The sequence below is a fragment of the Idiotropiscis lumnitzeri genome, chromosome 5, assembly GCF_059441095.1.
Source record: "Idiotropiscis lumnitzeri isolate Australia: NSW breed Sydney's pygmy pipehorse chromosome 5, RoL_Ilum_1.0, whole genome shotgun sequence".
NCBI classification, from domain to species: domain Eukaryota; kingdom Metazoa; phylum Chordata; class Actinopteri; order Syngnathiformes; family Syngnathidae; genus Idiotropiscis; species Idiotropiscis lumnitzeri.
In genome coordinates this window covers 25,061,099-25,076,993 of record NC_142395.1, presented here as the reverse complement: position 1 = coordinate 25,076,993, position 15,895 = coordinate 25,061,099, and the positions used below count along the sequence as shown (strand labels likewise).

At 39.2% G+C, this 15,895-nt stretch overlaps 1 long non-coding RNA gene across 1 annotated transcript in view; it reads left to right on the top strand.

The window, feature by feature from the left end:
• Window positions 1-14,438, top strand: part of LOC148337413 (uncharacterized) — a 54,802-nt gene extending 40,364 nt beyond the window's left edge. The window contains exon 3 of the long non-coding RNA XR_015843283.1: window positions 13,852-14,438. This is a non-coding gene — a long non-coding RNA (uncharacterized LOC148337413). The remainder of the gene's footprint in view (window positions 1-13,851) is intronic.
• The last annotated feature ends 1,457 nt before the right edge of the window (window positions 14,439-15,895 follow it).

The window sequence follows — 15,895 nt, the reverse complement described above, 5'->3', positions numbered from 1 at the left end:
TATATATATATATATATATATACTGTATGTGTGTGTCATATAGGTATTATTGGGAAAACTATATCATACTTGTTCAAGCCCTAGTACACCGAACAATGGCATCAGCCACTCTTGTAAAAAAAAAAAAGTGTTGTAGGTTTTATCAGCTCTTCAATAAAAAGACACTGCTTCACAAAATAAAGACGGGGTAACAAAAGGAAAGCCTGTTTGAAATCTTTTTCACCAAGGTAAAATGCTGAGAGTGGACCACTTCCACAAATAGAAATACACTCGTCTAAGTTATTTCTTCCAATGAAACCATCACTAATGCATCATCTTCATTTCTCTCCTCTTCTGCGTTGGAAGAGGAAATCTACAGCTAAAGAGCAAGCCGGTTTCTCTTCCATTAAACCACAATTTTAGACATGACAGCGAGTTCCATTCCATTCTGACTTCCATTCTTGGCCCCTGTGTGGACTTTGCAGCTATTAAAGACTCTCGATTGTCATCCCTAAATGTGAACGTGGCTGTGAATGGTTATGTTTATGTAACCCAAATGTGGAAAAGTGCTAAAGAATAGTCCTCACTTCTAATCCATGTCCACTTTTTATTCATGTTATTTGGCTAATAATTTCAATTCTATTTTGGGTTATATGAAACTTTGATCGATTGCTGTTGATGTGCTTCATCGCCGCTCAAGTAACGCGACTACTGAGTGAGAGTTGGATTAATGTTTACAAGCAGAAATCTCTCCAAAAACAACTTTTTTTATGCAAGGCAAGTTGGCATCCCCTTGTTTCTCCCAATAGGGATGGGCACTTGTTGATGGTAATAATATACTGCCAAGTACTGATTTTGGACTAAAAACAAATAGCACCTGTGAGGATACAAATTGTGGTCCGATGCCGCAATTTCACCCAAGTTTAAAAAACAGGAGGAACATTACGAGGTTGTTTTTTGTAAGTAGCTAGACAACTTTTTTTGATGTTGCTAATTATGTTTGTTTATATGGGGATGATGACGCCCCATGACCCCCAGTTTCCATTTTCCTTAAAGTTACCACCCACTTAAATATAAATCGATCCTTTTCCTCACTGGTGTTATACAATTGGGTTGAAAGCCTGTTCCATCTCATTCGTGGATGAGAGGTGGGCGACATCCCGGGCATCCAATCACAGGGCACATATAGACAACGTAGCATTCAAACCTATGGATCAGATTCAATCAGATTCGATTTGATTCAATTTGATTCGATCAGATTCCATTTGATTCGATCAGATTCCATTTGATACAATTTGATTCGATCAGATTCGATTTGATTCGATTCGGCTCTTTGGCACACAAAATTACAGGCGCTTTGTATTTTGCGCTCGGCTGTTATATGGTTGTGACCTTCCCTTAGCCTGCGCTGCATCTTCTTACCTATCTGCACCCTTGCACACTTACCAGTTGAAACCAGTTAAGACTGTGGAGTCAACCATTTTGGAGGTGACAAAAGTTGTTGCGCGGTTGCGTATTCGCCCCTAAAAGTGTTTCTCTTGCTCATACTTTTGTCAACCAGTGACTCAGTTTTTCTTTACCTATTCAGCCTCTTTTTTCGAGACACAGTTTCTCTATCTCCACCCCCACCCCTCTCTCACTCTCTCCCTCTCACTGCCCCCCCCCCCACAAATTCTCCCTTGGCCTGTAGTTGTCCATCAGTGAGACGAGGGCCAGACACGAAGCTATCCTCCGAGGGTTAGACACTGTCTGACAGCTCAGTGCTTGTTATCCAGGCCAGATATAGTGGCGACACGTTCGATTGCAGCCACGCACCGAGATGGTCAGAGACTCCACACGGAGCATATAAACAGCGTGGGCGCTCATCTGATCTTGAAAGCATTCCTCAGATTGGAACTTTCCCGCACTCTTATTCTCCTCTGACTTTTCATAAAATTTCTATACTAGTCATTCGGGTTCGTGAGCACCGGTTGAATGCGTCTTATTCAGGATGGGCGGTAAAGGTTGCACTTGTTCAAAAACTGTTTTGTTGTTTTCTTGATTACAGACTGGGGGGAGTCTGTAGTTGTAGAAATTAATTTTAAAATGACCATAAAAAAAATATGGTTTGCATGTTTTTCTTCGATGAATAATAAGACTTGGTTGAAATAATTTTCTATATGTAACAAAATATAGTATGTCAAGCAAAACTGGAGTTTAAAATGAGAAAGAGGACTATTATTAAGAATTGAAATGAAATTAAAGGAGACTGGCCAGAACTAGTGATGGGTAAATGAAGCTTCAAATCTGCTTCATGAACCAGTTGTAGTATTTTTGGACTCCTGTAGATGGCGCTCTCGGTTCAACATTGGGCTGAAAGCACCCTGAATCGCCATCTTTTTAAACCTTTATTTAAACCAACAGTGCCATTGAGAAAACTCAAAAATAAAACAGCTGGTTCATGAAGCAAATTTGAAGCTTCATTTTCCCATCACTAGCCAGAACTAATAAATCATCTCGCTCCCCAGAGAATAAACATGGATGTACACGCAGAATCTCATGTCAGTCTCCACACTTTGATTCAAATTCAAGACTAGTTTCTACCATCGCTATGTGATGATGTTTTGGTTAGCGATATCCATCTATTTTCTTTCCCACTGGAGCCTTATAGCTGATTTTTCAGAACGGTTTTGGTTAGCAAGCGAATTCGTATATGTATTTGCAGTTAAATATGTAAGGACCAAGTGTGAAGTGAGGCAATTACAATTACGACCCATTTAGTCTAACCCTAAAAGGGGTGTTAATTTCAGGGAGGTGTTTATTAATTGGTTACTAACTGAGATACAACATTAATATGAATTGATTAAATACAAGAACAATTTGGACTTCTTTTTTTTAATTATAATTGAAGAATAGGCTCACCCAAAACAACTAAGAATGCGGTTTATAACCCCAAAATGGTGCAATGTTAAAGGCAGTCATTTTTTAAATGAATCAATTACCAACTTTTTTTCTCCCCAAAATAAATAAGACTATTATTTTTTTTCCTGTAAGCGGTACAGTCCAAGACTGGTTTTGCATGGCTCCGATAATGGATGGATGGATTTTTCCTGTAAAATTACAGTTAATTCTCAATATTATGATTATGAATTTTTTTTTTTTATCAGTTTTGCCTGACCAATATGTAATTTTTAGTGGTCGGCTGTTTTGTCAAAACTAATAGTTTCATCTATATTTCATAATTAGAAAAACAAAAGTAACATGATCATCTGGAGTTGATGCGCCTCTTTTCATATGGTTTCCTGTTATTATCAGCAAAGCTAGTTTGACAGCGCTCGTTGGCCTTCCAGGTGCTTTTTAAGCCGCTTGGGGGGGAAAAAAGCCTTCTGTTCTCAGAAGGGAGTGCACGTCGCAACCCAATAAAGAACAGGGAGACTGAAAGAGGGGGAAACAGGACAGAGAGCAATGGCTGCACCATTAAGAAATAGCCTCTAAACTGCATCTGACAATGGCCGAGATTGCACCGGAGCACAATTCAACAAAAGCTAAAGTGGCCATTTGAAAAGATGTGCGGGGGAATTCGAGTTCCTCAATTGGGGTAGAGGAATGCCGATGCCACAGTCCTACATACTCCCGCCACGTTAAAGTATGCGAGGGCAAGAAACGCACAGAACAATGAGCTGGAATGCTTAACCTTAGCTCCGTGCGGTACTCCATGGAGAGAAGCTGGAGGGATTTGTTGGGAATGTTCAAGTAGGAGCCGCCAGTGGAATCCTTCTTGCGTACCCATAATCTTGACCCTACACATAACTTTACATCAAGAAAGGTAAAGCCCCGTCATAGCGTACGAGTTTCATTTCAACATTGAATTTTCATACATTTGGGAATTTAACAATGTTCAGGAAAATATGCATCTCAATGCATGAAACCTTAACGTACAAACTGTGATGAGAAAAATCTTGCAAGGCCTCATTGATGAATGGATGAATTCTGCTTTGACCTTTGACCTTTTGTGGCTTTTAAGGTGGCCATAGTTTGACTGCATGTTATTTTAGTAAAGCTGTGATTGGTGTACATCAGGTGTGGGCAAACTACGGCCCGGGGGCCACGTGCGGCCCATAAAATGTTTTAATCCGGCCCGCCGAACTTGAAAAAAAATGTCATGAATAAACCTTGTTAATGTTTTATTTTCTAAATATTTTGGTTTTTGAAAGACACATCTATTGTTGTAATGCTTTTGTTCACTTTCATTTAAAATTAATTTCTGATGAGATGAGGTTACCAGAACACTTCATCCATCTGCTCGTGGTCCGGCCCCTCTGTCAAATTTTAGAACCCATTGTGGCCCGCCGATCAAAAAAAGTTTGCCCACCCCTGGTGTACATAGACTCTTGTCCCAAGTGTTATAAAAATGGATGAAAGTATTTAAGTTTGTGGCAAAAGTGTAGCGTTAGGGGAAATAACCCTAAATACTCATAGCTTTTATTACACTTTTTTTTTTCCCCGGTGCATTTTAATAAAGAGACGGGGAAATCTCTATTAAAACAGCATAGTCTTGCTAAAATAACACATAATGTCCTAATATGATTGCATTTCTGCTCACACAGTAAAAAAAAAAAAATCACTTAAGTTGAACTAATTTGCACTTGTAATAAACCTTGAAAATGCTTTTACTGATTTGTACGCTCTTCAAGCACAAATTGCTGCCGTGACAAGTGTTTTTTTTTGTTTTTTTGTGAGATGTTTTTCCCTATCCAACTCACTCCTATTTTGTAGGCTGCGAGGCATAACAAAGACCAGCGGAGCCACTATATTGGCAATCACACAAGCGTCTCAATATTTAATGAGCGGAGTAAATTAGCCATACAAAGCAATCTATTGAGCCTTTCCTCTCCACTTTGCTGCGACATGCACACAGACGAGCATATTACACACAGACGTGGGGTCATACAGCTGAGCCTCAGAATTTTGCAATTTGACTTAAGACGTGAAATACCGAAACACAAACCACTTTTGTACTTTGCGTTTTCTATGAATAAAACTCCCGTTTCCTGCATTCTGCTTGGACAAACCCGTGTCAAAATAAGACATGGAAAACGCTCGTTAAATTCTACATCCTTGTCGAAACAGCTTGTCCATCGCAGCTAGCAGTGTAATCCCTGGACTCATTCAACTAAAGATGATTCACAGGGATCACAAGAGACTTGTCGCCCTCCACCAGCCTGACTTTTTAGGGAATAATTGGATGGCTATGCCCTAGCTGCGATTGGCTGGTGACTGTGTCAAAAGTAGGAGAGGCTCTAGCTCACCTGCGACGCAAATGAGGATAGAACGATAGATAGATAGACCTTCTCTGCTGGCCTCACATAATCCAAAAATCATGATCATATTCTTTACATTGATGTCATTTATCCTAGTGTTGAATTTTTAGGTTAGAGTTTTTATCCAATCAGAATTTAGCTAACTCGTGTTGCCAGGCAGATTTCATAATTCCAGCGTCGATTCCGTGTGGGTGTGGGGGGGTGTTTTCAGTTGTTAGACAGTTGCGATGGTCAATCAGATCACGAACTGATGAGAGTACGGCCTTCTCGCTGGGTTTACGTTGAAGGTGATGAACGCGTTTCGTGATTGGATGCTCACTCGCGAGGGGGGGCGGCGCTATGCGGAATCGACATACCGGGAAGTTGTAACTGGCGATTGTTTGAAAATGTAAAATATTTTCTTGCTTTTTTTTAAACCACAATGGCTGAAGGAGGGAAAAGTGTGGATTTAATTGCAGATACACTTGCGTGGCCATTTTTAAGACGGACCTTTAGAGAGAAGCTAGGTCGTCTACCACTCAGGAGTGTGTAAGTCTTTCTGTATATTATTTTTCCAGCTGTAGTGCCATAAATGATGGCAATATGAGGGGGATTTATTCAAGTCGGACCGACACTGATAGATAGATAGATTTTTTTCCTTTGAGACCTGTCTGTCTTGTGACTTTCCATCACGCGTCTGTCTCGTACATCTGTTGCCATTCATTAGAACATGACTGGCTTCTATGCTCATCTGACACCTTTTCACATCGGGCCGCGCATGGTAATCAAATAAAGTCGGGGAGGAACCTCTTCCGAGCGCCACTCACGACGGTTAACTTAAACTCTTCATTTTCCAAAAGCTGCATGTGGCCCAGCTCCACTCGCTCTTAGCGGCGTTCGAAAACGCCGAGGAACAATTTAGATTTAATGTCACCGTCTCAAAGCATTGCACAGATGCTGTGTCATAAAACAGATGGGACGCTCTATAGACGGGGTCTCTTCTAGCCTTTTATAGTTTGATTTGCTTCACGGTTAAACGGGGAGGGTCTGAATGCCGGTTATAACCATTTAAAACTTGAACAATTTTATGCTCACGTCAATCCGACGGATTGAAGTATTTTTTTTTTTGATCAAGGTACAGCAAAATCTTCAAAGTTAACACAAACCATTTTGTGATGTCGGACTTCCAAGCAGTTGTAAATTCTAAAACAGGCTTTGTGTCGTCATAAAACCTTGAATGTTATGAGTTACATTTGAAAATCCCGAACTGTGATAAGAGTATAAAGAGAAATTTTATATGCCGTTTTACTTTTTATGTTAGCATGAGTGTGGTATTTTAATGAATATAAAAAGAATATATTGGCTCTTTCATCGGCAGCTATGGAAGGTATACACAAAAAAGTATTTAACTGTACAACAAAATTAAGTACTACTCATGCTTTTTAACAATTTTTATTTTTTTCGGATTGATGCTGTCGACCTCTCTCGGTATTGCCGTAATTATGTTAAATTACACACAAAGATAGAAAATGTTGCGACAAGGTAAGGCATATTTTTAATATAAATTTTTGTTAATCTACAAATTGCTGTCTTTTTTTAACTTAATGCTTCTTCTACGTCAGGACATAACACCATTCAACCGAGTAGAACCATTTGTTTGGACAATACTTCAAGAAACCTATCTATTAGCGACTGAAATGTCACAATATGGTAAAATTATGCAATGTGACATTAAAAAAGTGAAATGAGAGTTTATGGGTAATCTGGCTCATGATATGAAACGTCTTGTGCTTATTCCATATTATCAAATATGATCCTGTTTTTTTGTAAGTTTCGAACAAATAACTGAAGCACTTTTTTTTTTTTTTTTTGGGAGACCCAAGGAGATCTGGATTTTTTTTTTTTTTTTTTTTCATTAAAGTCTGAAGAACTTTGCCCTGCTGCCTGCAGCACACCCCCAAAGGATGTCTCTGTCTTTTTAGGGACGGATCTGTCCCAGCTGAGCAGTGCCACTGTTCCTCATCCTGGAAGGATTTAATTGTTGCTCCTGGGAACCGATTATACTTATACAGGGGTAACAAAGTCTTCCCTGCCTTGTTCAAATGTCAGTTTTTTTTTTTATTATAAAAATATGACACCAATATAAATCATTTCCAAACTTTTCCCCCGTAAATGTGACCTATAACTTGTGCAACTCTAGTGAAAAAAAGGGAAGTAAAAGTAAACAACGGAGAGAATGCGATTGCACGCTCTCTTAAAACTTGCTATGTTGTTTCGTTCAGAATTAACCAGTCACATTCAAACGAGTATGAAACAGGAGTCAGCAAACATCACTTGAGGAAATTTAATGATTGGCACAAGTTTGCAACAGATCAGAAATTTCAAACAAAATACATTTGCTGTTCTTCTGGTATCTATTGTTTGTTTTTTTTTATTTGTGTTCTAATTTTCCCCCTTATTTATAATACACCATATGGAAAGTGCTTTGTTACAGCTCCAGCTGTTGTGAAATGCGCTACATAAATAAAGTTGGTTTGTATATTATCAGTGCCCCAATGTGCACATTACAAGCCATTGCTTGACTCATTCACTACCAGCCGAGTTAAAAAAAAAAAACAAAGAAAGGATCTTTGACGTCTTTAGCCGTCAATGGCACTAAATGAGTTATCAATTGTTTTGCTTTATGACGTGAGCCAATATTTGCATTAGCTTCCAATATGCTGCAAAAAAAAGGAGAGCGACGGGCGCTCGTGTATAATTTTATATTGAACAAACTCCAGACTGGCACACAGATAGACCACGCCCCTTTAAGGGTCCCATTTTAGGCATATAGTTGTTGGGACTTTCAGATTGTCCCAAAATACAGCATAAAATGAGTCTATATCTTTATTTGCTCTTTTATTATGTTTTCATACAACATCCATGAAGTGTTTTTTTTCTGTTGCCTTTTTTTTTTTTGTAAATACCGTTTTATCAGCGCATTACAGATTGGTCATAACTTCCTGTTGGCATTTAAAGCTATATTGCTGTGAATTGAGAGATGACTATGCTTTACTGTCCTGAAATTACCTTTGGTGATTCAACTGCCGGATTGACAGGCCTATTTCAACAACACCTAAAAGGGATAACACACCTTGTCTGAAGTGTAGATAAGAACTGATAACATCTGCATTTAACGGACAGACAAGTAAAGAAACGTCTTTCTCGAGGTGAGTGTGTGTGTGTGTGTTCCACTTAGATACATATTTATCATCCCACTCTGAGTAATGATTGCCGAGGCCAATGCAACAGACTGCTAAGAAGGCCGCGTGGGGTGTAAGGGCAGCTTGTGACCGTGGGGGGATTGTCTGACTTGATTTCTTCATCAGTAGGTGCCAGGGTCCCCTGACACGAGGGTCCACACCTTCTCAAACACACACATGCATATACACACACGTACAGCATGCTCGTGGAATGAAGCATATGCATGCGCAGGCATACACCCACGCACACATTCGCAGGCCAGTGAGGGTCCGGTAAATCGCTCTCGGGTTGCCTGCTGAGGCAACCCTTGATCTGTCCATATGATCACTTTGGATGGGCAGCTAGCCTCATTTTCTGCCCTACTTATTTTACTGGTAATTAAATAAGACTGCAGGTTTCTTTTATTTACCGGTGACGCTTTTGCTGTTGCTATGTGTAATTGACGTCAGCGCTTTTGTTAAGACGGTGTTTGATTTGATATCTCAAATGCAAGAAAATAAAAGTGCTCTGAAAGTAGTTGAAGCGCTCCACTAACTTGTTGAAACGTTCCTCCGTGATTCCACTTGCGGATGTATCGGTTCAAACGCTTTCATTGGAGAGCAGAGACTCTGACACAGACGTTGTAATATATTCAATGGATTTTTAAAATATAAATGTGACAGTCCATGCCATTTCGAGTTGGCCCAGCCGCTCAGCCACCATATACGATCATTAACTGATTAAATTCCATCCACATTCACGCGAGGGAACACCTCCATCACAGCATTGTTTTTCTGGATTTTGACTGTTTTTGCAAGGCCGACAGAATATTGTTTTCTAAAGATATAAAAACATGGAGCTATGCCGCAAAAAAAAAAAAAAAAAAGGCTAAGACGTATAAATACGTCTTTGGGAGGCGGGGACTAGAATTTTGAAAACGTATATATACGTCTTATGGATTGAATGAGTTAAATGTCAATATCGATGTAAATCGAAAAATGTTGCCTGAAGAATGGATCATCAATAGCGATTTCCTCAAAGGGGACATGTGGAGATTTTACAAATAATGTGCGTGTGAACTGCCAATTTCTAAAAATGTGTCTATGATCAAACTGCTCTGAATTTTCTAAATCGCATCAACACAATTTGGCTAAATGACATAATACCTCCCACACAAGTTCCATCATCTGTGGCTTGGCAAAGAACTAAAATTTTCAAGCATGTGCAAGAGTCTGAAACACCATCATGTCAAAGATGTTGCTCACTTGTTTTAGGCCAGGCAAAGCAGCTATTGCAATGAGCTTCACATGACTCAAAGAACAAAATTTAAAAGCATTTAAAAACAAACGAGGTAAGACATAACTAACGGAACATTTGTACAAAAACTAGATTTTGAAAAGAAAAAAAAGCTTTTATTCTGAATTTAAAAGCATTTACACTTGTGGCTGACTTGGCTTCTCTGTGCAGCATAACAACTAAACGCTGCTTCGCCATGTTTGCCTTGAACTCTGGCTTCCACTAATTGACCCGAGTCATTTGACAGCTAATGGAAATGGAAATTGTCAATCCTTTGGGGATTTTTGCTGAAATGGTATCACAGAAATGTTATTCGAGCACCTAGGAACCGTTTTAAATTGTGAAAAAAAATGTGGAAAGAGTGGAACAAATGCTAATCAATGCTCCTTGATTGCGATTCGTTTCCGCCACCTTCATTTGCCTCCTGTGGCTCATCTTGAGTCATAAATTAATGTTTGCAGAGAATATGAACCAGACGTAAAGCGTGCTTCGTATGCGATGCTTGCACAAGCATACGTATGCACAACGTGTATGCACAGTTTTTCCCAAGGAGTGTCCTGACAGTTGGTTATCTTCCCTCTCTTCTGGCCTCGCTGTCACATCGGCCCAAGCCGGTTATGAGTGGCAGAGGGAGTCCCTTAAGTAAACGATACAAAGCATGCATTATGGATCCTCACGGAGGTAAACAGGACCCTGTGACCTTTTGGACCATTGGAGCGAGACACAGAGTGAAAAGTCACCTCCTCATCCTCACCCCCCTCAAAAAAAAGAGGAGGTTGGTCACATTTTTTTTTATTACAGCAATATGTGATATAAGCACATATAAATATATATATAAATATATATATATATATATATATATATATATATATATATATATATATATATATAGATGTAAATAAAATTACTCATTTGAAAGAGTCTCAATTAGAAAATGCCTCGATCATATTTTTCCTAGGAACAAAAATAATTACATTTCAGAGATGTTACTCTTCACACCCGCAGGTTTTAAATGAAGTCTGTTGCTCAACAAAACAGCAGCACTCACCAAGCATTTGAATTCAAGATCTTACTGCATGTTGTAAAGTTGTGCCGGGGGCGGTGTTAAAAATGATATTCATGAGTGTCTTTTAGTTATTATTTCGTTATAAATTGATAAACTTGATTATTTAAAAAAAAAAAATCATTATTTAGTATCAAAATGCATAAAAGCTCCCTAGATTAATTGACAGACTTGGTATATTTATAAAGCAGGCTAAAATGAATGCATGAATTGGTTATATATATTGAACTGGAATAATAAATAATATAATAATTTTTCTGGTAGTATGAGGAGAGGAGTTAACTGCCAATGTCACAGAGGATTGCAGTTAAATTCTTGATAGGATCAAAAGTCGCAAAAAAAAAAAAAAAATGGATTAGTGTCACATTTAATCAACTGACGCTATCGGGTTGTCTTGCAATGATGTCAGATCACAGATGGTTGTTGATCCTGGTCGGACTTTTTTTTTTTTCCTTACGCACTTATTAAACTGTTTCTATATTGAAAAACTCCATTACAAATTCATTTCACACTTTATGAGCCCGCACCGGCTTTTCCCAACAAGTTAACTGTCGGCTTTGTGACACGACTATCTGTGAGGTCGTGGAAAATCTTTCTACTACCAACATGAACAGGGGAAATAGTTGGTGAGTGAAAATGAACTGAATTTCTATATTTTTTTTTTTTTTTTTAAACTTGACCGGCTGCCCAACACCCATGTGATGTCGTAGTCCATATCAGCCAGGAGAAAACCTTTTAAGGGCGATCTGAAAAACACCCAACAATGAACTTTTAGGTTTTTCATGTAACATGACTTGAGTGACACCTCATCTACAAGTTCCCGTGGATGAAATCCACACGGGCTACTAACCCACTTCCTTAAGAGATGCACTTTTCCGAGGTGAGTTTCGAACAATGAGTCCCAGAGTAGACTTATCAGGAAAAAAAAATAGCCTGGTGTATTTGTCATTGTCATGTGTGAGAACGTGCCGCATCTCGGGGATTTGTCATTGTTACTCCAGTGGGCTATGAATGGTTCCTCCAAATGTGTTGCTTAAAAACAAACTACAACCTCGATAGTAACAAGGACTTCTAAGCGTGCAATGGATGCATCTCCAACATATTTTTTTTTTAACTCATTGACTACCATTGACGGCTAAAGACGTCAAAGTTCAATTTTTTCACACAGTTGGTAGTGAATGAGTTTTAATAGTGGCAGGTGGTGGTTTATTTACTCAAGTGCAGACAATATCTTGCATTCTTGGATTTGAGCTTCGCTGGTGGTGGAAATTAAATTCTATTTGAGGAAATATATTTATTTTTAATTGATGACACTGCCAGGGAATAATTTCCCCATCTCAAATTTCCCCATTGTGAGACTATTAAAGGTCATATTTATCTTCATCTTTGAAGCACAACATTAATTAAATCTGATTACAGACATGTAAGATGTGTAAATCACAAATTGATGTCTGACAGTCGTATGCCTTTTCCAATGAAGGGAAATTCATTCAATATTTTGTATGGAAAATATAATTGTGCTCAACGTCAAGTTTTAATTCCTTTGCGTCTGCTTTCGTCCCTGAAAAAAAACACATTTTGAATCGCATCTACATTGTGAGAAAAGCTGAGAAAAAAAAATGGATGAAAGTTGGATAATCGCCTGCTCGTTGACACTGACAGTGTGGAGCGCATATTGTGCCAATGCATTTTTTTTTTTCGTCTTAACCTCATTGCAGTTAATCTGTGCTTTTAAATAATGTTATACAGCAACAAAAAATAAATACAACAACAAAAAAGATAACTTGGCTCGCTTTGCCAGCACCCGCTTGTCCTATTTAAAGGTCTTAAGAAGAAAAACGACCAATATTTTGGAGACACTAATTAGCTGAGTTTTTTTTTTTCAACATTGGGTATTTTAGTATGTACAAAGTGCATAATTAATAAGCCAAGAAACTTAAATGGCTTCTGGGGTGTTCAGCATTAATTGCCTCTGAAAATTAACATATCCGCCCCATCATTTTTTTTCCCCCCACTGTGACTTAAACACAGAATAGGCAGTGAGGAAAAGGCTTGCTCCGAGGGGGCCCACCGAGGTCATGAACTCCAAAACTTTCTAAGTAGGTGTGTTGTTGTTATGCAATCCATTAAACTGCTTAAGGACATTTGATAAATGAGACAAACTGTCACTGTCGGAATCTGTTGCATTTATGCATGAACGCACATGCACGCGCGCGCAGAAACACGAAAAAATTCAGTTTTCGAACAGCAATTTAGTTAGGATTTGTATTAAAAAATAAAACACTATAGTTCATTCATGTGAGACTCCAGGCATGCTAACCGTGCGATGCTATTAACTTCTATTTGCAAGGATTTAATCTGACTTTCCACCAGGAAACCTGATCCAGTGCTACAAAGTTGTAGCTTTGCCGTCATAAAATGTTTAAATTCAATACATAGTCGCAGTCCTTTGAAAAACACGCGGATCTAATTTTGCATTTTTAATTTTTTTTAAATTGTCACATTAATGCAGGAGTGGGCAAACCTTTTGATTGGCGGGCCACAATGGGTTCTAAAATTTGACAGACCAGGAGCAGATGGATGGAGTGTTTTGGTAACCTCACATCATCGGAGAAAAAAAAGAATGCATTTAATTTTAAATGAAAATGAACAAAAGCATTTAAACAATGCATATGTCTTTGGAAAAACACATTATTTAGAAAATAAAACAGGTTTATTCAGTTAATTTTTTTCATGTTCGGCGGGCCGGATTAAAACGTTTAACATGTGGCCCCCGGGCCGTAGTTTGCCCACCCCTGCATTAATGGGACGTCTGTAACCCAGAAACCCCAGTCAAGTAAAAATAAAAATCTGAAAAAAAATGACGCGTTTTTCACAGGACAGTGAGGATTTAAAATTTTTTAGTAATCCTTAATTGTCAAAAGTGAACAAATATGTAAAGAAATGTTCATTTCTTGATTGGAGTCGATTATAGTTTTGTAAGAATGTAATCCTGACGATATGACTTTACAGGCGGACCAAAAAGCAAGGAGAAGAGGAAACATGACGAACTTCACGAAGCACACCAGCTTTCTTCCAAGCATGAAATCCAGCGACGAGTTGAGTGGGGCGGCTCAATGGGTCTGTTGTAGGAAAAGTTGAACTTGGGGTCACGAGGTGGATCAGGATCGGTGCGTGTCCTCCAGGAAGGGTCCCGACCATCCAGAAACCGCAAGGCTGCCAAGGTGGAAACCGGTACTAGGACCGGCAAAATAAAACCAGTGCACCACAGGACCTCCTCCTCAACAGGTGGCCTCAAAGAAATGTGTCAAGTCTAACTTCCTGTGTGATCTCCACCATATCTTCTACCCTCCGGGACTGACCTCGCTGTGATTGTCAAGTCATCCATAAAGGCCACTCAGTGTGACTTCCTCGCTTGGCTTCTCCAGCGTCTTGAACCGAAGTTTCAGCACAGCTTCATAAAGAAATTGAGCGAGAGGGCTACCAGTCACAATTCCAATGGTTTTGTGCGGTAGTGGTTTTGAGGAAGAAGCCGTCCCAGAGTCTGTCTGTGGCTTTTGTGAGCCGGCAACAAAGAAATGAAAATGACAGAAAAACTACAGCGTGTCAGATGATTTTTTTTCTTCATTTTTTAACGAAAAAGTCTTTCAATCTTGCATGTTTCACTCCGTCTTACAAACCAGCAGCACACAACAGAGAAGCTTTCAAAGTATTGATTTTTCTAAAACTCTATTTCATATTTTTACCCAATTCACAAGTGCCTCTTTAATCTTATCTTGTCATTCAAAATTTACAACGTTAAGCCAATGAGCCCATTTAAAACCATTTGCTAACCATAACAGCAGCACCGATGAAAAAAAAATAATCTCTGATGAAGTGCCTTTCCCGCAGACACTTTGAGATCTTAAAACATATCATTGTACATTAAAAATATTTATCCAAATGTATTCGCAGCATACAGAGAGTAATACGTGAAGCCCGTAATCCGTCTCATTTGGGTGCAAGCCCCACCCCCTCAAGTCAGATGACCATGTTGTGAATCATTGATCTGAGCAACGCAATAATCAGCATGTCCATCTCCCAGAAACTCGCCGTGGGTCTCCATCTGTGCGCGTGCGTGTGTGTCAGATCCTGTCCGGAGCCCATCACCGCACCTCAGGTGGCGGCCATCTGGGTCCTGCCGCTTAACACTCAGCACGGCTGCTTGTGTTACGAGAGCGCATGCATGTGTTGATGTGACAGTGATCGTCATCGTCTGTGTCTCGATACGCACGCATTTTAACTTGGTTTTATTTTTTTCTGCAATTGGCCAACATGCGGGAGAGAGGAGAAGGGGGGGGCAATGATAATGAAGTGGAAACAAGGTGCTTGTTGGTTTTGGCGTGATGCTGCTTGTAAAATATTGCGTGGTGGGAGTGAGCGTGAAAAGCGTCGGACTGAGTTGCTCATAGTTGCTCGCAAGCTTTGCCTCTCACACCTCACTCTCTTAAAGCGTGAAGTTACGAGATCATTTTATGGCGGGGAGATCTAAATGTGTTCTGGTCTGAACGAGAGAAGCAAACAAAGTTTTAAATGACTGGGTAGACGTTTGCAGTACGCTGTAAAAAATGGGGAGTGATATTTACTTGGAAGCAATCTAGTAAAGTTTTTTCACTCAGATATTTTAAGTACCGTATTTTCCGGACTATAAGCCGCTACTTTTTTCCTAGATTTTAAACCATGCAGCTAATACAACAGTGCGGCTTTTCTGTGGATTTTTCTTTCACCACTAGGGGCGCTCTATAGTTCATAAAACATGCTAAATAAATCTCGATTTTTTTTCTCTTGGGTCTGTTCTGTTTTAATTCGCAAAGTTGTTACCGTGTCAACAGGCAATGTTTCAACAATCTATTTCTGTACCTTTACGTGTATTAACAGTACAAAATCGCTCCTTGCATGCACTAAACAACATATTTTTTTTAACATAGAAAACTGCAGTTTATAGTCTGGCGCGGCTTGTGTAGAAATCTTTTTTTTTTAGAATTGCTGCGGCTTATGTGCAGGTGCGCCTTATAGT